General features: G+C 50.1%; 1 protein-coding gene and 1 long non-coding RNA gene across 2 annotated transcripts in view; both read left to right on the top strand.

Annotated features, from left to right (window-relative positions):
- Positions 1–21,979, top strand: part of LOC134509673 (deleted in malignant brain tumors 1 protein-like) — a gene marked incomplete at its 5' end in the record, with an annotated part of 326,916 nt that overhangs the window by 297,684 nt on the left and 7,253 nt on the right. The window lies entirely within an intron of this gene.
- On the top strand, positions 2,382–4,831 carry LOC134509743 (uncharacterized). Its single transcript, XR_010069396.1, has 5 exons — positions 2,382–2,510; positions 3,528–3,563; positions 3,689–3,727; positions 4,137–4,205; positions 4,699–4,831. It is a non-coding gene; the product is annotated as an uncharacterized LOC134509743 (long non-coding RNA).

Here is a 21,979-nt window from a genome sequence, read left to right as displayed (position 1 = left end):
CCTACAGGAGGCAAAACAGGGGGGCCTGAGCTTGTTGATCCAAACTATGCCCATCTTCATTAGGAGCGTGTCCCTGCTAACAGAGGTACCCTCTGCTGTTTGGGGCGCTGCCATCCTTGAAGAGAGCACTAATGGCAGCCAACCGCATCCTGGCTGCATCAAAAGAAGCGTGGCCAGCAAGCTGGGGGAGGTGATTCTGCCCCTTTAATCTGCTCTGGAGAGACCCCACATAAGAGGGACATGGACCTCCTGGAGTGAGTCCAGAGGAGGGCCAGGAAGATGGTTGGAGGCTCCAAGCCCCTCTGCTGTGAGGACAGGCTGAGAGAGTTGGGGCTGTTGACCCTGGAGAAGAGAAGGCTTCGGGGAGGCCTTATAGCAGCTTTCCAGTACTTACAGGGGGACTATGGGAAAGCTGGGGAGGGACCCTTTGCCTGGGAGTGTAGCGATAGGACAAAGGGTAATGGTTTTAAACTGAAAGAGGGGAGATATAGATTAGATATTAGGAAGAAATTCTCTACTGTGAGGGTGGCGAGACACTGGGACAGGTTGCCCAGAGAAGCCGAGGATGCCCCTTCCATGGAAGTGTTCAAGGGCAGGTTGGATGGGGCTTTGATCAACCTGGTCTAGCGGGAGGTGTCCCTGCCCATGGCAGAGGGGTTGCAACTACGTGATCTTTAAGGTCCCTCACAACTCTGACCATTCTACGGTTGTCTGAGTCCCACACTGGCCCTGTCCCTCTCTGGTCAGAAGATGCTGTCAAGGGCCCCCAGGGTGGTGATGTTTGAGCCAGGGGGGCTGTGAAGGAAAACACCCTGGAAAGCCCTAGGCAAAGCTGCCGGGCAGGCAGGGGAAGGGCGGGACAGGGATGCAGTGCCCCTGGGGAGACAGCTCCATCACCCCGGCTGCTCTAAGGCCCACTCCTTCAGGACTCCCCTGCCACCAGGCTTTCCTGAAGGACGGCGACACTCCAGGTGTCAGGCTGCTCCCTCAGGACTGTCCCTGCCTCCGGGCTTCAGCCTGTCCCCAGGGGAGCCAGGGAACCCCAGGCGTGCGGGGTACCCCAGGACTGCTCCTCCCTACTCTCCCTCCTCTTTGGATCTCCTCGCTGCCAGGGCTGGAGGGAGCCCAGCCATCCAGGCTGCTTGAGCCCACACCAGACTCCCCCAACTTGGGCACTCTTGTGAAGCATCAGTCTTACTCAACAGGCCCATTGTGCCACGGGCCCTGGGCAAACAGGGCTTATCAGAGATGCTGCGGGAACAAACATCCCTCCTCCTGACAGCAGAGCTCTTTCCCCACAATTACTTCCGGGTGGCTGCCTGCGGACAAGCAACCATTTCATTGTGTCCCTCTGAATGGCCACATCCTGCTCAGGGGCAGCACTGGCCTGGGCCAAGGATGAGGGCATTGGAGGGACGCTCCGTGGGGACAAGGGCCTTTGGTGGGTTGTGGCCAAGTGCTCCCAGTGGCCAAGTAGCCAGGAACTCCCAGAATGAGCCAGAGCCTTCTTGGGGACAGTGTCACTGGGACCCACCATCCAGGGGAAGCTCTGCAGAGTAGGACCCCTGTTGTCTGGAGGGCACGGTGGACACAGGGAGGGGCATGGTGAGGGCCAGGACAAGGGATATTCCCCTCTGTTTTCTGCTCTGGGGAGGACGTGGCTGGGAACTGGACCAGATTATAATGCGCAGCGCAAGGGAAATGGGGTGGGCTGGAGCAGGGAACTGCGACAACTGCAGCACTTCCCCAAAGCCCAGCCCACGTCTCCCGGTGCCCAACATGCAGCAGTGCTCCCCATTGCCTTCAGTGACTGAAGATCCCAGTCATCTGGCTGTCCTCATTGTCCATGCTGTGAGTTTCCCTCCTACCTCCCAGTGTTCCCCAATCCTGCAGTCCAGCGTGCCCCAAGAAGAGGGATCTGTCCCAGCCCCCCGTTTACTCAAGGGGAGAGACCCCTAGCTTGAGGCTGGCGCCATCTCTGGGGGAGTCCCGGAGGGAAAAACGGGCCTGGGAGCTGAGTGGCACTGGGGGATGGCAGTGCTGGGAGGCGAGGGGCACTGGGAGATGGGGGGATGTGGCTTTGGGGGGCTGTTGGAGGATGGCTTTTCCTTGGAGCAGTGGGTCATCATCGCAGCGTGTCCAGCTGTCAGGGGTGCACTGCCCGCCCCCTCGCCACCTGCAGATGCCTGGGCACTTCCCCATGCAGCTGCCCCATGCAGGAAGCTGGACTGATGCCAGGGAAGGTGGCTGGGCCAGTGCCAGAGGCGGGGGGTGACTCTGTGCCGGGGCTGGGCTTGTTGCCAGGGCTGGTGTCTCTGCCAGACCTGGCTTTGCCCTGGGGGCTCGCGGGGTGGGGAGGGACAAGGAGGAGTCCTGGGAGGAATAAATTGGCGCCTCACCTTCTCACGCTTCACCCAGCACTTACCACACTGCAGAGGAAGATGAAGGTCGCAGTCCTCAGCGTGGCCCTGCTCTTCACCATCCTGCTGTGCACCCCAGAGGATGCTCAGGTGAGTCCCCAGCGCCATGGGGAGGGCCTCAAGGCTGAGGATGGGGCTTAGCAACAGGGCACCCGCTCTCCTGCAGATTGAAATCGTAGTGGTGAGCACAAAATCCCTTGAATTGGCCTCTCCCTTTCCCACGCAAGGAGCTCCTCCAGGCTCCCAGGCACCTCCAGCCCTGGGCAATGCAGCTTTCTCCCTCCCACAACTCTGTCTCTTCCCTCCACTTCCCCCACCATTAAGCTTCTGCTGCCCAGAGCCCGAGTTCCTCAGTGAGCGGTCAGACCTGTCGCCTCCCTGGGAGGGTCCACCACAAACTCCTCTGAGGGCGCCCACCCATTTCTTGTCTTGGTGCCCCCACAGCTCTCCCTTTCTGGCCTCCCCAGCCCATCCTTTTGGTCCCCTCAGACTTCACCTCCCCGGGATCTCCTCCGTGTCCTTTCTAGCGTCCCCAAATGACCTTCCATTGATTGTTCCCAACGCCTGCCTTTCACTCTTTCCCTTCAGTCCTTTGCCTTTCACCATCTTCACTGCAGTACTGTCCCCAGATCACCTTCCCTGAACCCCCACTCCCAAACACTCTCCCAGTCCCCTTGGTTTGGTCCTCTGCAGTCCTCTTCCTTCTGCACCCACCAACTACCTCGCTTGAAGTCCCTCTATCCCCTCCACTTGAATTCCTTTACCTCAACTTGCATCCCGCACAGTGCTGCCCATTCAACACCCCCTGCCCACTCCCTTGGGGTCCCCTCATTCACCCCAGTGCCCTGTCTTTGGGTTCTCCCCACCCCCATCCTCTCTGGAGGCCCTGAATTCCCCACGCTACCCTCGTCTCCATCCCCACCCCTGCTCCCTGCATGAACAGGTATCCCAGGTGAAACTTTGAGGCATGGAGCGGCGAGGGGCAGGAAGGATTTTCCCCCTCACACCAGGGGGAAGCCACGGGCCTGGGGGGACTGGGGACACCTGTGTCACACCCACAGCCCCAGCAAGCCCAATCCAGACCACCCCTTTGCCCTCCTTTCCTAGGCACTCCTAGAAGGAAGTGGACTTAGTGACGTGGATGTAAGTACTTGGGTGGAGTTGGAGGGCCTCCAGACTGGGGAACAGGAGGGCACTTTGGTCCTCCCGTCCCTTGCTGGGACCGGGGACGCCCCAGCCACCAGTGAGGTCTCATGTTCTCTTTACAGGAGGCACTAGTCAGAGGTCTGCTATCAAAGAGGGCTGCGGTGGGTACCACAAGTTCTGCTGTCCCCAGTCCCTCCCCTCCATGGCCACCACACTCCAGCGCATCCCAGAGTGCCCCAGTACACCCCAATGCACCCCACTGCAACCCCAGAGAACACCCCCGCACCCCACTCTTTTCCCAGGCAGGGTCCCCTTCCCGGGGCCCCCATGCCATTCCCATCCAGCCCGTTACAACCCAGTACACCCCACGATGCCCCACTACACAGCCATGCACCCAGCTGGGCCCCTTCCCCAGGACCCCCGCTGCTTCCTGTGCACCACCACACAAGCTCGTGTACCCCATTTCTCCCCAGAGGCACCTTCCCCAAGGACCCCCTTGCTTTCCCCTTACTGCTTCCCAGTACAGCCCACTGCAGCCACACCTTTCTCTAACCCTTGATTTCTCCCCAGCCCCCTCTGCCTGACGTAGATGCGGACCTTTTGCGCAAGAGAAGTGTGGCCGCATCCCTTCATGTCTAGGTGAGCGGCATCAGGGAGTCTCCAGCCCCAAAAAGGATGCTGGGCCCTGAGGGATCCCTGAGCCCACTGGGATGGCCAGACTTTGGGTGTGGGAGAGCGAAAGAGAGGGCACTGTGCATGATCCATGGCCCAGGGGGAGCTGGACGCAGCTCCCCCCATGCCTTTCCCTGCACCCAGTGGGGCTCTACGGACCCAGAGGGTCACCATGCAGGCCAGGCAGAGCCTCTGGTGCCCTACAGACCCCAAGGGACCACAGTGAGGGCTGGGCAGGCATCCGGGAGATTTAGGGGCTTCTCAGGCTTATGGCACACTGGGCAAGGCCCTCTGGGTGCCATATGGATCTTGGGAGAGCCAAATCCAGTCCTTCCTATATATGGATGGCTCCAGTTCCCTGCTCCTTCCCCATGCCTCTGCAAAGAGTCACCGTTGCAGACAAGGCCACTCTCATGTCTTGGCCGACACTGGGGGGCTTATTGTGGGCTCTGTGTTTCAGACCTGGAACTGATGGTGACACCCATGTCCTGTCCCCCTCCAGCAGCACGAGGAGATGATCATCGCTGCATGACCCCACCTGATCCCCTGGGAGCCCTGGCCCATTTCCCTCTAATCATCAATAAACCTCATCAGCAAAGCTACGCTCTGTGTGTGTGTCTCTGTCCGTGTCCCCTCTGATCTGCCAGCGCCCAGGCACCTGGGTCCTCTCTGGCTGTAGCTCAGGGATGAGCAGAGGGAGGGAGGGAGCGCGGACACCTGGGGTGTCTCTGTAAAGGCGATCCCCTTCCCACCCACCATGTGCTCCCAGATAAGGGGTGCCATTTGGATAAGGAGGTGAAGTCTCTGTGCTCAAAGAGAAATTAAGGCTGGCTTTGCTCTCTCTTGGGCCAGCCAGGGGGTTGAAGACATGTCTGGCTATCACAAGATAATGGAGCTGTCTTGTGGAGACAGGACAGCCCTGCTTTTCTTCAGCAAAGACAGTAAATTCAAGATAACAGAGACTCTGTGTAGTTCTTCCTTTACTCGAGAGGCTACCGTGCCCGACAATTGAGCTTTGCCTCATTACCTGTGAAATGCATATTAAACTTGCCACCCTTGTATATGCTAACAAAGATTTTAGAGATCATGCTAAACCTATAGGACTGCAGCACTGTTCTCTCCACCCAAATCCTACTACATGTCACCTAGGGGAGGGAGACCTTGTAATTTTGGGGATAAAAAGACAGACAAAATGGCTGTTAAACTGCGATAGAAGAAACTCGATACCTGATGGACCAGTTGAGGGGTGTTGTGTGAAAAGGGGCAAAGTGGTTTTGGCAGAAGATAAACCTCCTTGCGTTCTAACACCTCATCTTCTTCCTCATCCTCAGTATTAGACCAAAAATCTCCAGTCTGGGTTCCAGAATTTGGACAACACATTAACTTACGTATTTGTTGGACCTGGGTCAAGGGCTGCATTTTATCTAAGAGCCCAGTCACCCTTTCTCATAACATTTTAACTAGGAGATTTTCACCTCTAAGTTGGAGATTTTCACTCCCAAGCTTATCGACTTGAGTTCTTAATTTTTCTCCTGTCTCCTTTTGAAAAGCTAATGGTGACTTTAGCACCTCATTCTCTGATTTCAGTGTTGCATATTCAACAGCTGAAATCAGATTAGGAGCAGGGGTTTCCCTAGCTTCTTGTTGTGCACAGGTTAAACAGATGCCTAACACAGCACAAATCACACCCGTGCCTTTTTCCACTCTGAGCTTTTGTGAAGCCCAACACTCTTCAATACGTTCCACCACTTTTTCTTCATCCTTCCAAAATTTTTGGGCCCACTCCTTCCCAGCCTGGGAAGGGGCACAATCATATTTTTGCAGCAGTTTATCCATGGCAATCCTGCCAACTACGCCAAATTCTGTTGCGTGAAAAGGGGCAATCGTAACAGAAATCGTAACAGAAAAAGGGCAAATCGTAACAGAATTATGATTTGGATACACTAATTGTGGACTGCACCTTCAGTCTAGTCGTGCTCATGAACTTAAACACCAACACTGCACTCCTGACTGCCACGGTTCCGAGTATCGCTGAAATTGTGACAATGATACAAGGAGCTGCCCATCCTTGAATGGCTGCCTTGGATGTTAAAGACATGTTTTTTTATGATTCCTCTCTTTGAGCAGGACAAAGTGCGGTTTGCATTCACGTGGAAAGGAGTCCAATATACCTTTAACCGACTTCCACAAGGATGCAAACATTCCTCCACTATTGCTCATACTGCTTTAGCTAAAGTGCTACCAGAGGTTCCTGTTTCACAGGGATGTACGGTATACCAATATATTGATGACACCCTAATAGGAGGAGAGAACCAAGAAAGTATAAAAGACATGATGGAAAACATCCGAAAAACATTACTGGATTTGGGATTGGAAATTCCAGACTCAAAGTGTCAGGCACCCGAACAGGAAGTTAAATTCCTGGGGGCCTGGTGGATTAAGGGAGCTGCTTCTGTCCCTCAGGATACCCTGGGAAAAACAGAGCATGGACAGAATCCATCCAGCGTGAGGGAGTTACAGCAAGTTCTGGGAACTTTAAGCTATTGGCGTAAACACATCCCTGTCTTTTCCACCATTGCTCGCCCCCTTTATTGTTTGCTCAAAAAGGGTAAATCCTGGGAGTGGACTAAACAACATACTAATGCTCTGGAATTGCTAATAAAAGAGCTAAGGTTATTCCAACAGCTTGATCCTATACATCCAACTGACCCTGTCCATGTAGAATGGGTGCTCAGTGAACACGGTTCTCATTGTAACTTATGTCAGAAGAGACCAGCAGGACCGGAGAGACCATTAGAATTTAGCTCTCGCTCCTTTAATGACACTGAGAGCAGATATTCAGACCTTGAGAAGGGTTTACTGTCCCTAGTGCGGGCGTTGCAACGAGCAGAGCAGATAAGGAGAGAACAGAGTGTGATCATTCGGGGACCTTTCTGCCTCCTAGATGTGGTCCATAAAGGGACAGCACCACCAGCTGGCATTGCCCAGAAACCTACAGTTTGAAAGTGGTATGCTTATTTAGGCATACCTAAATGGCCTTATGGCAAATACCTTATGGCACACTGGGAAGGCCCTCTGGGTGTTATATGGATCTCAGGAGAGCCAAGTCCTCTCCTAGGTGTATTGAGGGCTCCAGTTCCCTTCTCCATCCATTCTCCCTTCCCTTCTCCATCGCCAGGTCCCTGCAGAGAGACATGGTGTTTTAGGCCATTCTCTTTTTCACACTTAGTATTATTCTGACCATCTTAGGTATTATTTTGACCTCTGTCTTTCAGGACTGGAACTGGTGGTAACATCCTTGTCCTTTTCCCCACCAGCACATGAAATGTTCATCTCTGGATGATGCCACTTTTTTCCCTGGGAACCCTGGGCCATTTCCCTCCAAAGACCAATAAACCCCATCAGCAAAGCTACGCTCTGCATGTGTGTCCGTGTTTCCATGTCCATGTCCTCTCTCATCTGCCAGGGCCCAGGCACCTGCGTCCTCTCTGCCTGTACCACAGCAATGAACAGAGTGAATGAGGGAGCCTGGACACCTGGGGTGTCTCTGTAAAGGAGATTCCCTTCCCACCCAGTGTGTGCCCCCAGATAAGGGCAGATTAGGGCAAACTGGATTGTCCCCCCCATGAATCTGCAACATGAATCTAGCGAAGGGCTAGACTGTACTTTGGAGACATGGCAGGAAACAGATTCTTGCTGGGGTTCTGGTGAGCCCCATCCTCAAACAGCACCATTTGGTGTCGGGGCAGGAGAGGAGCACAGACAGGCAGCTCAGAGTCGTGGGTCCTCTGCCTCGCTCTTGGAGGAGTGGTGGTTCCCTGCCCCATGGAGCCAGCCCTCCTGGATTCACAGGCACTTTCAGAGCCACATGCTTTGGTTTTGTCTCTCCAGGCACACACTGAATTACCACCGACTTTTACATTAGGAATTTTTCCCTCACCCCACTGCCTGTCATGACCTTAAGGGTCTTTTCCAAACTAAATGATCTTATGATATTATGAGGTTGGAATTCAGATGGTTGTTGGCTGCAGTGCTTCAAGTGGAGTCTCACAAGAACTGAGTAGAGGGGAAGAATCACCTCCCTCAACCTGCTGGCCACACTTCTTCTGATGCAGCCCAGGATATGATTGACTTTCTGGGCTGCAAGTGCACATTGCCTACTCATGTCCAATTTATCACCCATCGGTATCTGTAAGTCCTTCTCTGCAGGGCTGTTCTCATTATTCCTTTCATTCCCCAGCCTGTACTGATAGTGGGGATTGCACTTGGCCTTGTTGAACTTCATGAGGTTTGCATGGGCCACCTCCCCAAGGCTGGCAAGGTACCTCTCGAGGGCATCCCTTCCCTTCAGCAAATGAACTGCACCACTCAGCTTGGTGTCACCTGCAAACTTGCTCAGGGTGCACTCAATCCCACTGTCTGTGTCCCTGTAGAAGATATTAAATAGTATTGGTCCCAGCACAGACCCCTGACGGACACCATTCCTTACTGGTTTCTGCTTGGATATTGTGCCTTTGACTAGAATGCTATCTATAGATGCTATTGAGAATGCAGTTAGCGCTGCTGATGCCATAGCAGGTGCTGGCAGCATTGCAGATGTAGGTACCATTTCAGATGCAGATACCATTGCAAAGGGGATTGCAGACTCAAATACCATTGCAGAAACCTCTGCAGAAACCTTTTCAGATGGCCATGCCATTCCTCATAATGTTGCCATAGCAGATACCAGAGCATATACCACTGCAGATAGAGATACCATTTCAGATGCTGATACCATTGTAGCAACCGCTGCAGATACCATTGCTGATGCAAAGTCAGATGCAGGTACAATAGGAGAAGCAGATGCCATTGCAGATATCACTGAAGATGCAGAGACTATTGCAAATGCCATTGCGGATGCATACACCATTGCCAATACTGATCCCATTGCAGGTATCCATAACATTACACATACCACAATGATACCGAAACCATCAGTGGTAGAGAGTCCATTAGAGATACTGTTGCTGATACTATTTCAGGTAGTGAGAGAATTCCTTCTGCACATACAAAATCCAAATACGCGTACGCATACAGAAACCATTGCAAGCCCATGTGCAGACACAGAGTGTGGCTGGGATGGAATTAACTCTCCCCACAGCGTGGCCCTCGTGGTGCTGTGCTTTGTTTTTGTATTTAGAACAGTGTTGATAACACACCAATGCTTTGGCTACTGCTGAGCAGTGTTCGCACAGCAGCCACACTGGAGGTTCTTTCCGACCACCACACTCAAAGACCAGTACGCTGTAGGTGGGCAAGAGGCTGGGAGGAGACATAGTCATGACAGCTGACCCAAACTGACCAAAGGGATATTCCATACCATATGACGTCATGGTCAGCATTCAAAGCTAAGAGAAAGGACAGGGTGGGGCATTCATTATTTAGGCATTTGTCTACTGAAATAACCACTATGTGTACTGGGCCCTTTCTTCCTGGGAAGTGGCTGGACATCCCCTGCTGCTGGGAAGTAGAGAATAATTTTTGTGTTTCCTTTGATTCCACTTGTGGCCTTTGCTTTTCTTTATTAGACTGCCTTTATCTTGACCCACAAGTTCTCCATCTTAATTCTCCCCCATCCTGCTTAGGAGGGGCAATGGTAGAGCAGCTTGGTGGGCAATTGGCAGCCACCCAAGGTCAACCAACCAATCTGGTGAATGATAGCTAATTTGGCTATTGTAGATTTTTCTACAGTTCAGTACTTGCTCTCACTAGAAGTTATGAACCTACGCTGCTTCCATAACTGTCCAGGGACATGGCATACTCCAAAAGTATACTGAGACTCAGTATAAATATTTAGTCTTTTCTTTGGACAGATGGAAAGTCTTGGTTAATGCAATCCTCTTGGGTTGCCTTTCTGGCTGTCTGAAAGAGAAGGGGACCGAAGGAACTCAGGGCTGATCATGCCTGGCCATCCTCATTGCTTCCTATGTTGACAGGACCACAACTGTTTGCGAAGGGAGAGGAGCGGGTGTCATTTACTGGGATACAAGAAAGTCTTGGTTAATGCAATCAATTCTGCTGCTTCCACACTCAGCTTTGGACTCAGCAATAAAGCCTCTGCTACTTTATTTTCAGTAAATACTGAATAACCTGTAACCCTATTACGATTCAAATAATATTAGGACCCACCTACACATAGTTTAAGATTAGGATCTCGCAATGTCATGTCTTAGTTAATATATTATATTATATAATATATATATGAAATATATAAACACATATTAAATAGGTTTGAGTCTTTTTGGCGTCATGGGTTGTCACCACACAATCATGATGTGGGGTCTTATTGTGGTTTGCATCAGATTGGCCATTCAGAATGACAGATGCTCCCCCTCCACCTCTCTTTCCAAAGAGAGGAGGAAGAGAGATAAAGACATTTATGAGTTTAGAAAAAACTAAACTAATTAATTGAAAATATTAATAAATTAATAAAATAATAAATACAAGAAAATAATGACATTGATGCGATATATACAAAATCGTATCAAGCTCCCAGGATAATTTTTGTGTCACCAGCAGGCGCAGGGAAAGTCCCAGGCTGGACTCAGTGGAGGACAGGAGCTGGATTCCAGATCTGGAGTCAGGAATGCTGGGTTCGGGATCAACAGCAGACGAACTGATGGAGTCTTCCTTGGACCTTGGCCACTGAAAAAAGAGGACTGATCCTTTGATCCCTCAGCTTTTATACTGAGCGTGATGCAGATGGGATGGAATACCCTGTTGGTCAGTTTTGGGTCACCTGTCCTGTCTGCTCCTCCCTGCAAGTGTGACCCCTCTACGCTTTTCTGCTTCCAACCCTCCAACAGGGCAAATGACAACGTGAACTGGCCTTGGTTGTTATAGCAATAAGTATAAGCAAGAGCCTCTCTGTGTACCATTCCTTGGCAGAAACTATAAACATAGGTCTTATCACTCTGGGAAGGACCAGTTTCTGCATAATATGCTGTTAATTTCAGAGCAAGTTAGAAGAGGCTTAGATGAAAGTGAAATTACTGAACAGAAAGTTGGTTCTGTTTTACCTCAAACCAGGATATTCCACCTTTATTCCATACCATTTGTACCTTGCTCAGATCACTATTACTTTTATCTATCAAATCTGTATACACATATATATAGATAGATACATGCAGGTCACTCATTTATGATTTATCTTTATATACAAAAGTTCGCTAAGTCTAATTAGTTCATAACTACAGGATTTAATCTATCATAGCAGATTCTCAGGGTAGGAGAAAACGTGTGAAATTCATTGTAGTTCATGCCCATGCGTAGCACGTCCTTCTCAAAGAGTTTTGCTCAACACCACTTGATGAAGTTAGCTCAGGTTTCATCACTGCTGTGCTATCTTGAAAAATACTTATTGTACATTGTTAGTATTATATAACAATTAACATCCTACATTTCAGGATTAAGTACTCTCACCAAGGGTTAAATTTCCTTGAGGTACATGTTGAAATTTTCCATTCTTCAGCATAAAGAACATAAAGACCCTTCAGCAAAAACAGTCTCACGAATTGGTTTGCCTTTGCCTGAAGCAGGAAAAACGCAGTTTTCCCTGACATATTCCTTTCATGCACCACAGGGACTTTATCCCCTTCTATAGTATGTAAAAGGTCTGACTGAGCAGGACCAGCTCAATTGATGGATCCCCTGGTGTTAACTAACCAGGTAGCTTGTGCTAAATGCTTGTCCCAATTTTTAAAGGTTGCACCACTCTCTGCTTTCAGGCTGGTTTTTAACAGTGTATTGTATCACTCAGTTTTCCCAGAAGTTGGTGCATGACCTCCTTCTATGACAAGATGACCCGATTATTGGATGAGGGAAAGGCTGTGGATGTTGTCTACCTAGACTTTTGAAAAGCATTTGACACTGTCCCCCATAGAATTCTCATGGAAAAACTGGCTGCTCATGGCCTGGATAAGCATATGATCTGCTGGATCAAGCACTGGCTGGCTGGCTGGTCCCAAAGAGTGGTGGTCAATGGAGTTAAATCCAGCTGGCAGCCGGTCACACATGGTGTCCCTCAGGGCTTGGTGTTGGGACCACTTCTGTTTGACATCTTTATTGATGACCTTGACAAGGACATAGAGTGTATCATCAGCAAGTTTGCAGATGACACGAAGCTAAGCGGGAGTGTTGATCTGCATGAGGATAGGGAGGCTCTACAGAGAGAGTTGGATAGATTGGATCGATGGGCCAATGGTAATGGTATGAGCTTCAACAAGGCCAAGTGCCAGGTCCTGCACTTGCGCCACAACAACCCCATGCATCGCTACAGGCTTGGGGAAGTGTGGCTGGAGAGCTGCCTGGCAGAAAAGGACCTGGGGGTTCTAATTGACAAGCAACTGAACGTGAGCCAGCAGTGTGCCCAGATGGCCGAGAAAGCCAATGGCATCCTGGCTTGTATTAGAAATAGTGTGACCAGCAGAAGGAGGGAGGTGATTGTCCCCCTGTACTCAGCACTGGTGAGGCCACACCTTGAGTATTGTGTCCAGTTCTGGGCACCTCAATATGAGAGAGATATCGAGGTGCTGGAGCGAGCGCAGAGGAGGGCAATGAAGCTGGTGAAGGGCCTGGAGAATAAATCTTATGAGGAGCAATTGAAGGAGCTGGGACTGTTTAGTTTTAGGAAGAGGAGGCTGAGGGGAGACTTCCTCACTCTCTACAACTACTTGAAAGGACATTGTAGAGGGGTTGGTGCTGGTCTCTTCTCACAGGTAATTAGCGATAGAACAAGAGGGAATGGATTCAAGCTGCAACAGGGTAGGTTTAGGCTGGACATTAGGAAAAAATTCTTCCCAGAAAGAGTGGTCGGACACTGGAATAGGCTGCCCAGGGAGGCGGTGGAGTCACCGTCCCTGAATGTGTTTAAGACTCATTTAGATGTGGTGTTAGGAGATATGGTGTAGGGGAGAACTTTGTAGAGTGGGGTTGATGGTTGGACTCGATGATCCCAAGGGTCTTTTCCAACCTAAATGATTCTATGATTCTATAGGGGATACGATATGCCCTCCCAGGGCAGAGGTGAAGGATAACATCCTTGCACCAGCTGGCCATCCTCATCATAATGCTTTTGGTTACCAGCAGCTGAGGTTTCCCTCTAGTCACCATGAGGACAGAAGCATGCGGAGTGCCTACACACCCTTGCCTCCCAGACCTGGCACTGCCCACCTCACCCTAAACCTTTGCTTTTACCTTAACCCTAATGCCTACCCTGGAGCTCTCATCTTTAGCCCTTCCCTGAACACTAATGCCAAAGCTGAAACCCTCATCAGATGCCTGAAGCCTAAACTCTAACCCAATTCCCTAATCCTGTCCTTCAACCTCCCTTCATCTTCAACCCCTCTTCTAAGCCTAACTCATGTTTCCCAGGATGTAGGAGGGCAGGGCTTGTGAGGGGAGATGAGATGTTAGGGGCAGGCAAGAGGAAGATGAAGGCAAAGGTGACATTGCATTGCTTGGAGAGTAGGTTGGGATGTCATTTCTGCTGGAGGAAGATGGCTGGTGAGGAGCAGTATCGTGAAGTGCTCGAGATGACTGAGAGTTTCATGAAAGACAGAAGAGAGTGTGGGGAAGGTGAAAGGTGAGGCATGTGAGAGGGACGTCAGTTGGTTGAAGAATTCCAAACCCTCACCCTGAGCCCCACCATGATCCCTAGCCCTAAAAGGGAAACTCTTACCCCTTCCCCTAGCCTGATCATGAAGCAGAAACTCTCACCAGTTTCAAGTTTGCCTGAACCCAAACAGAAACCCCAACCCCTTAAGCCCTAGCACCCTCCCTTGAACCGCTAGCCTTCCACCTGTCCTCTAGCCCTCACCATAAGCTGCTTTTCTCCCAGCAGGCAGAATGAAAGCAGAGATTGTGAGGTCCCAGCGCAGTCGCATGACATTGTAAGATGAAATGCGACACGACATGTATCAGATCAGCTTGTAGCTGACAAGGTGGGTGATGGTGGGGAAGTTACTCTTATGTCAGCTGTGCATCAGAATCTCACAGGTAAAAGACAGGTGGCTTTGAAGGTGACTGTAGAGTAGAGTCATTTCTCTCTGAGAACCTTACAGGCCAGAAGTGGGAAAATGCATTGGCTGTTGATTGTGAGATCACATCTGTCTCTGTAGGTGACAGGCAAGAGAAGTCTCATGGCTGGGTCAAGCCCTGTGATAGGCTTGGCCCCAGCCATGGTCACCAGGCAGGCCAGCCAGGAGGGCAGGCCATGGAGACAAAAGGACTTTCTTTGGGTATTCTAGCACTCTAGCAATGCTGGAAATCTCCATGAAGATCTCTCTAGCATTAGTGGTGGGTAGGCATTCCCCTGTAATGGGAAAACTTTGGCCAGACAATGTCCAGCACCACCAGTTTCTCTTCTTGTAGTCAGTCCTTGGCCTTTCTTCTCCTCTTGTTATCTTGGACTTTGCTGGGAAACTCTCAGTATTGTTACAGTCCCCACAGAGTGCCCTTCTCGGAGAGTGAACAGCCAAGCCTGAACTGTGGGCAGTCTAGAGCCCTAAAGCCCACCAGGAAGGAGTTAAAACTTTAAGCGGAACAGGGCTTTAGCTCACCCAATCCCTTGGTTTTGAAGAAGAGCTGAGTGAGAAGGGAAGGCTGCTCATCCAAGGGATGAAGGTTCAACTGGTGACCCTTAAAGCTGTAATGTCTGCCGGTGAAAGGACATCTGGGGGAACCAGCTGCCAAGCTCATCCTTTTCTAGTCTCTGGAGCAGAGGCAGGGAAGAGCTTTCCATTAGGATAGAAGGGGTGGGACAGGAAGTTTGCTCATACAGGTGCTGAAGGTGTCAGGGCACATGGAGGCTTTCTCACATGTTGCACGCCAAGGTAAAGAGTGAGGGGCAGACCTGCACCTGGAGACAGACAAGCACAGCTGGAGTTAGGGCTTGCTGATTTGTCAGGGGATGGAGGCAGGGAATTGTATGTGAGAAGGATATCCGTGACTCCTGTGAAGTCTGTCTCAGACCCCAGCCATAACAAGGGTCATCCTTGCTCACCCTGCTTGACTAAATTTCTTGTCTCTTCTTATAGCTCCTTGCCATTGCTAGATGGTTCTGAAGCCTGGGATTGTCACTGGGCCTGGCTGGAGGAGGGAGTACAGCTGAGGTTTTTTTCCTTTGGGTTCATCAGGGCAGAGAATAACATCCTTAGCTGCATCATAAGGGCAAACATGGAGAGAGGGAGGATTTGGGGCCAACAAGGTTGGAGAGGTTTTTCAGCACAAGATCTTCAAGCAAGATGAACAAGAACCCTGCCTCTGGTGACTCTGCTTCTGAGACCACCATGGGACGGAAAGGGGATCTCTGCAGAGGAGCTTTCATGGATCCATGCAATGGAAGTGATAAGAGAGCTCTTGGCGGGAGCCGGGTTTCAGGGATCGTTCCTCTGCCCAAAGGAATGCAACATCCAAGGAGCCTTCTCCAATGGCACTGGACAGACCATGGATGCACACCGATGTGGCATGTGTTAGCATCCATTGGAGATTGCACTGAGTGGCAGTGTGCCTGGCACTGAAGTCCCTGCATGCAGACATGCGTGCTGTTGACCGTACAGACTTTTCAGATGCCCTCACATTCCCCACTGCCAATATTTGTTCATTGTCCCCATGGAACTCCCCTTGATGTTCCCCTAGATGTATCTTCCCTAGCTTGGAGAAGAGAGGATGTGAGGTGAGAAGAGACTTCTGCACTGGAAATGTGCTCAACTGACAGAGATAAATATCATCACAGGAATCTACACTTAGATAAGGAGGCATCCTACACCTTCGGAAGAGCTCTCTTTTTAGCCCAAATTCCTGTTTTATCTCCTCAGGAACAACAGGATCCAACTGACAAGTACACAAGTTTACTTATACTTACTGATACAAGCAAGCAGGGATTTTTCCACATTCTCTTCTAAATAAGGCATAAAGATCACTAAGGAATTCGTTCCTCCCTCCTTCTTCCCATTTCACAAACGTCCACAAGGCAGACACTACTTGAGGGCACCTGGTGCAGAGCACATGCCTTGGCACAATTTATCCTCAGGAATTCACAGAAGAACCATTGCTACTTCATATTCTAAGAAGCCTATGAGATCTGGGTGCTACCCAGGGATTTCCTGAGCCTCTTCCTTAGGGCCTCCCTGACCTCCCTGTTCCTCCAGGTGGAGATGAGGGCATTGACCAGGAGCATGAGGAGGGTGTACAAAAAGGAGAACATTTTGCTGAGCTGCCTCAGAGGGGCTGTTCTGGGCATCAGGAACAAAATTATGAGTTAGAGACAGAAAACAGTGATGATGGTGAAGTGAGAGGAGCAGGTGGACAAGGCCTTCTGCCTGCCCGTGCTGGGAGGGACCCTCAGGATGGCAGCTGTGATACACACATAGGAGGCCAGCATGAACACAAAGGGGAAGACTGCATCTGGAAAAAAGAGTGTGAAAGACTTGAGTTTGACAATGCTTGTAGGTAAGTATTAAGGAACACTTGTAAGTCAAGTACCAAGAGCTCAACCACTTCATTTGCTTTATCCAAAATGTTCACCCTATAAAGCATAATGACAAATGAAGAGTTAACAACACCCTTTGAAAGGAAAAGATGAAAAAAGAAGACAGTCAAAGTCTGTGTCTGGACTATAAAGATCTTCTGTTCCATAAAAAGAAGAGCTGGAGTCAATGGTTACAGGGTTTGCTGAATAACTAACACTGAGGAGAGGTTTGTGAGCACTGGTTTGAGAAGAACAGCTGGCAAATTGGAACAGCTAGGCAACAGAATCCAGCCTAGTTGATTCTTAATCCATGAGGAATCAAATATTGGACAAAACCAATGTATTCTTAGCAAGACTCAAGCAGACTCAAGATGAGTCACCGTCTGCCTTGGCAGCCAAGAGGGCAAATTGCATTGTGGGTTGCATTATAAACAGTACAACCAACTGGCCAAAAGAGGTGATTATCCCACTGTATTCAGCGCTGGTGTGGCCTCACCTGGAGTACTGTGTGCAGATCTGGGGCCCACAATTTTGGAAGGATGTGAAGGTACTTGAATGTGTCCAGAGGAAGGCCACAAAGCTGGTGACAGGGCTGGAAGGAACGTCCTGTGAAGAGCGGCTAAGGATTCTGAGTTTGTCTAGTTTGGAGAAAAGGAGTCTGAGGAGTGACCTCATTGCTCCCTACACCTTCCCGAGGAGGGGAAGTGGAGAGGGAGGTGCTGATCTCTTCTCCTTGGGATCCAGTGACAGGGTGTATGGCAATAGTTCAAAGCTGTGTCAGGGGAGGTTCAGACTTGACCTTAGGAAGCATTACTTTACTGAGAGGGTGGTCAAACATTGGCACAGGCTTCCTAGAAAGGTGATCGATGCCCCATGCCTGTCAGTGTTTAAGAAGCATTTAGTCAGCTCTGAAGCAATCAGGCAGTTGGACTAGATGATTATTGTAGGTCCCTTCCAACTGAGCTATTTAATTCTATACTTTGCTATTCTAGAAAAACCTGCAGGGGGCTGCAAAGAGGACGGACCCAGGCTCTTTTCAGTGGTGCTCAGTGACAGGACCAGAGGCAATGGGCACAATCTGAAACACAGCAGGTTCCCTCTGAACATCAGGAAACGTTTATTTACCGTGAGGTTGACCAAACAGTGGTGGAGGTTTCCCAGAGAAATTGTGGAGTTTCCATCCTTGATGGTATTCAAAAGGCATCTGGACATGATCCTGCAAAATTGGCTCTAGGTGGCCTTGCTATAGCAGGGAAGTTGAACAGATGACTTTTAGAGGTCCCTTCCAACCTCAACCATTCTGTGATTCTGTGAAAAGGCAAGTAATCCTTGATCTGGCATCACGTATCAGGGGTGTGGGATTACTGAAGGCTCATCTAAGAAGCAAAGAATGGGGTTAAAAAGGTGTCAAATCCCCCAGCCTTTTCTCCGTCCTGTGACACCAGGACCCCTGCCCCATTCAGCGGTGGTCCCATGTTTTCCCTAGCCTTCTCTTTGCTGTTGATATAGTTGCAGAATTCTTTTCTTGTTGCATTTCATCTCCCTTCACAGATTAAACTGCAGGTGGGAGGTGGCCAGGAGTCTGCCTTTCCTAACCTCCTGTCACAACGCTTGGGAAATTATCATTCTATTTCTGCCCTCCAGAAGCCTTCTAGATAGCTTCTGTCCTTCTGTGTTTCCCCTCAGACAGATATCGGGGCTTTAATGATCCCCATGGGAGAATGACCTGTGAATATCTGAAGAAAGTCTCTTCTACATCTTCGTTAATCTTCCTGATTCCCAGAGAAGACACCCACTACATCAGCCTTGTTGCTCTTTGCACCAACTCATTTGTTCTCAGCTGAGTCATCACCTGTCCCCAGGCAGAGATCCACGCATTCCTGCTGCTCTCCCTCATGAAGGGCAATTCCTCCTCCTCCTTGCCATCTGCAAACCCCTGCACTATGGGTCCCTCCTGGGCAGAAGAGCTTGTGTCCACATGGCGGCAGCTGCCTGGGGCAGTGGCTTTCTCTATGCTCTCCTGCACACTGCCAATACATTTTCACTGCTACTCTGCCAAGGCAATGCCCTAGACCAGTTCTTTTGTGAAATCGTCTAGACCCTCAAGCTCTCCTTCTCAGACTCAGATTACCTCAGGGAAGCTGGGCTTCTTGCTTTTTGTATCTTTTTTTCTTTTGCCTGTTTTGTTTTCACTGTGGTGTCCTATGTGCAGATCTTCAGCGCTGTGCTGAGGATCCCCTCTGAACAGGGACAGCACAATGCCTTTTCCACGTGCCTCCCTCACCTGGCCTTGGTCTCCCTCTTTATCTGCACTGTCACATTTGCCGACCTGAAGCCCCCCTCTATTTCCTCCCCCACTCTAGACCTAGCGATGTCAGTTCTGTACTCGGTGTACTGCTGTACTCCAGCAGTGAACCCCCTCATCTACAGCATGAGGAACCAGGAGCTCAGGGATGCCCTGAGGAAACTATTGCAATATACTGTATTTCAGCATCAATGAGGTAACTGTCTTTCTCCTATGACTCCCAGCATATTCACAGAAAATACCAGGACGACCTTTTGTTCATAACCTTTTTACATTCTTCCTTTGTTTGTTTGTTTGTTTCTTCCTTTATTCCTTCTTTACTACTTTCTTTCCTTTTTTCTTTATCTTTCTTTCTTTCTTTCTTTCTTTCTTTCTTTCTTTCTTTCTTTCTTTCTTTCTTTCTTTCTTTCTTTCTTTCTTTCTTTCTTTCTTTCTTTCTTTCTTTCTTTCTTTCTTTCTTTCTTTTTCTTTCTCCCTTCCTTCCTTCCTTCCTTCCCTCCTTCCTTCCTTCCTTCCTTCCTTCCTTCCTTCCTTCCTTCCTTCCTTCCTTCCTTCCTTCCTTCCTTCCTTCCTTCCTTCCTTCCTTCCTTCCTTCCTTCTTTCTGTTCCATCTTCCTTCCTATCTTTGTTTCTTTTTTTTCTCTTTTGCTCTTTTTTTTAGTATTCTGATAATATATTTCCTAATCTCACTTTTTAAGCATTCAGATGTTCTTTCTTTCCAATGACCTGATGTACATGAGAAGCCAGACTCCCTCCATACTTGAAACAAAATAAAGGCAGCAGCAGAAAATCAAGCCGTGAATGAATGCTTTATTTTGCTTTGCTTGCACACACAGCTTTGGCTTTGCCTGGGCTGAGCTGGGAAGTGCTTGGGAGAGGAAAACACCAGTGCAGAGCTCAGCTGTGTGAGTGTGAAGGCTGGGTGCACACAGCAGTGTTCTCACACAGCCAGGCCTTCTGGAGAGACAGGAAGGACCAGCAGAGCAGGACCTGCTCTGTGCCACGGTCCCTGGACACCCCGGGGAACCTGCCCCAGGGTAATCGTCACCAACCAGCCCCTCACAGCTGCAGCAACAGCCACTCACCTCAGCTCAGAGAGCTGGTCTGTCCCTCCATGGAGGGACACAAAATGACTGCATCAGAAGTTTGTTCTTGCATCACAGACTTATGAATATACATTTCATGTGTGTGATGAGACGAATTTGAGGGAGCACAAGTGCCAGCAGCTACTCCTAGGAGTGTCCTGTTGTGGGAAACTCAGTTTCCTGAGATCACTTCAGGTTTTGAGTAACACCCCCTGGGTATCCACCACTGGCATGTGCTTCCTTGTCTGTAGGTCATAGAGACATCGAATCATAGAATCACAAAATGGTTTGGGGCTGCAAGCGCACATTGCCAGCTCATGTTCAGTTACTCAAACCCCAGCATCCTGAAGCCCTTCTCTGCAGGGCTGCTCTCAATCCCTTCGTCAACACACTCCATGAGTCTCCTGCACTGCTTACAGCTTGCTGGGATGCTTTTCCAGCAGCTGTCAGGGTGACTGAAGCCCCCCGGTAGGATCCTTGGTCTACCTTGACTTAAGCAAGGCATTTGACACGGTCTCCCACAGCATCCTCATAGGGAAGATTTGGAATGCTGGGCTTGATGAATGGACGGTAAGGTGGATAGATAACTGGTTGAAAGACAGAGCTCAGAGGGTAGTGATTAGGGGCACAGAACCTAGTTGGAGGTCAGTGACAAGTGGTATTCCCCAGGGGTCAGTACTTGGTCCAGTCTTCAATATATTCATCAGTGACCTGGATGAGGGGATAGAGCGCACCCTCAGCAAGTTTGTCAATGACACAAAGCTGGGAGGGGTGGCTGACACACCGGAAGGCTGTGCGGCCATCCAGAGAGACCTGGACAGGCTGGAGAGTTGGGCAGAGAGGAACCTTATGAAATTCAACCAGGGCAAGTGCAGGGTGCTGCACCTGGGGAGGACTAACCCCATGCACCAGGACAGGTTGGGGGCTGACCTGCTGGAGAGCACCTCGGTGGAAAGAGACCTGGGACTCCCGGTGGACAACAGGATGACCATGATCCAGCAATGGGACCTTGTGGCCAAGAAGGCCAATGGCATCCTGGGGTGCATCAAGAAGAGTATGGCCAGCAGTTGGAGGGAGGTCATCCTCCCCCTCTACTCTGCATTGGTGAGGCCACACCTGGAGCACTGTGTCCAGTTCTGGGCTCCCTGGTTCAATAAGGACAGGGAACTGCTGGAGAGGGGACAGCAGAGAGCTACCAAGGTGATTAGGGGACTGGAACACCTCTCTTATGAAGAAAGGCTGAGGGATTTGGGTCTCTTCAGTCTGGAAAAAAGACGGCTGAGGGGGGATCTTATCAACACTTATAAATACTACAAGGGTGGGTGTCAGGAGGATGGGGCCAGGCTCTTTTCAGTGGTGCCCAGCAACAGGACAAGAGGTAATGGGCACAAACTTGAGCATAGGAAGTTCCACCTAAACATGAGGAGGAACTTCTTTCCTGTGAGGGTGGCAGAGCCCTGGCACAGGCTGCCCAGGGAGGTGGTGGATTGTCCGTCTCTGGAGACATTCCAAACCCGCCTGGACGCATTCCTGTGCAACCTGCTGTAGGTGACCCTCTCTGGCAGGGGGTTTGGACTAGATGATCTCCAGAGGTCCCTTCCAACTGTATGATGCTATGATTCTATGATCCAAATCTCTGTGATGCTTCTTGTAGGTTAAGTAAGAACCCTTCGTCAAAAGGCTCCTCTTGCTCGGGTGGCCTGTAGCAAACCCCAGCCGTGAGGATTCCAGCTGCACAAGGGTGCTCAGCTCCTCCTCTTTGTTCCCCAGGCTGCGTGCGTTGGTACAGAGGCACTTCAGCTGGGCCACTGACCATGACAACTTCTTTAGAGGAACACACCCC

The sequence above is a fragment of the Chroicocephalus ridibundus genome, unplaced genomic scaffold (genome assembly GCF_963924245.1).
Source record: "Chroicocephalus ridibundus unplaced genomic scaffold, bChrRid1.1 SCAFFOLD_26, whole genome shotgun sequence".
NCBI classification, from domain to species: Eukaryota; Metazoa; Chordata; class Aves; order Charadriiformes; family Laridae; genus Chroicocephalus; species Chroicocephalus ridibundus.
This window is presented reverse-complemented; position numbering and strand designations above follow the sequence as displayed.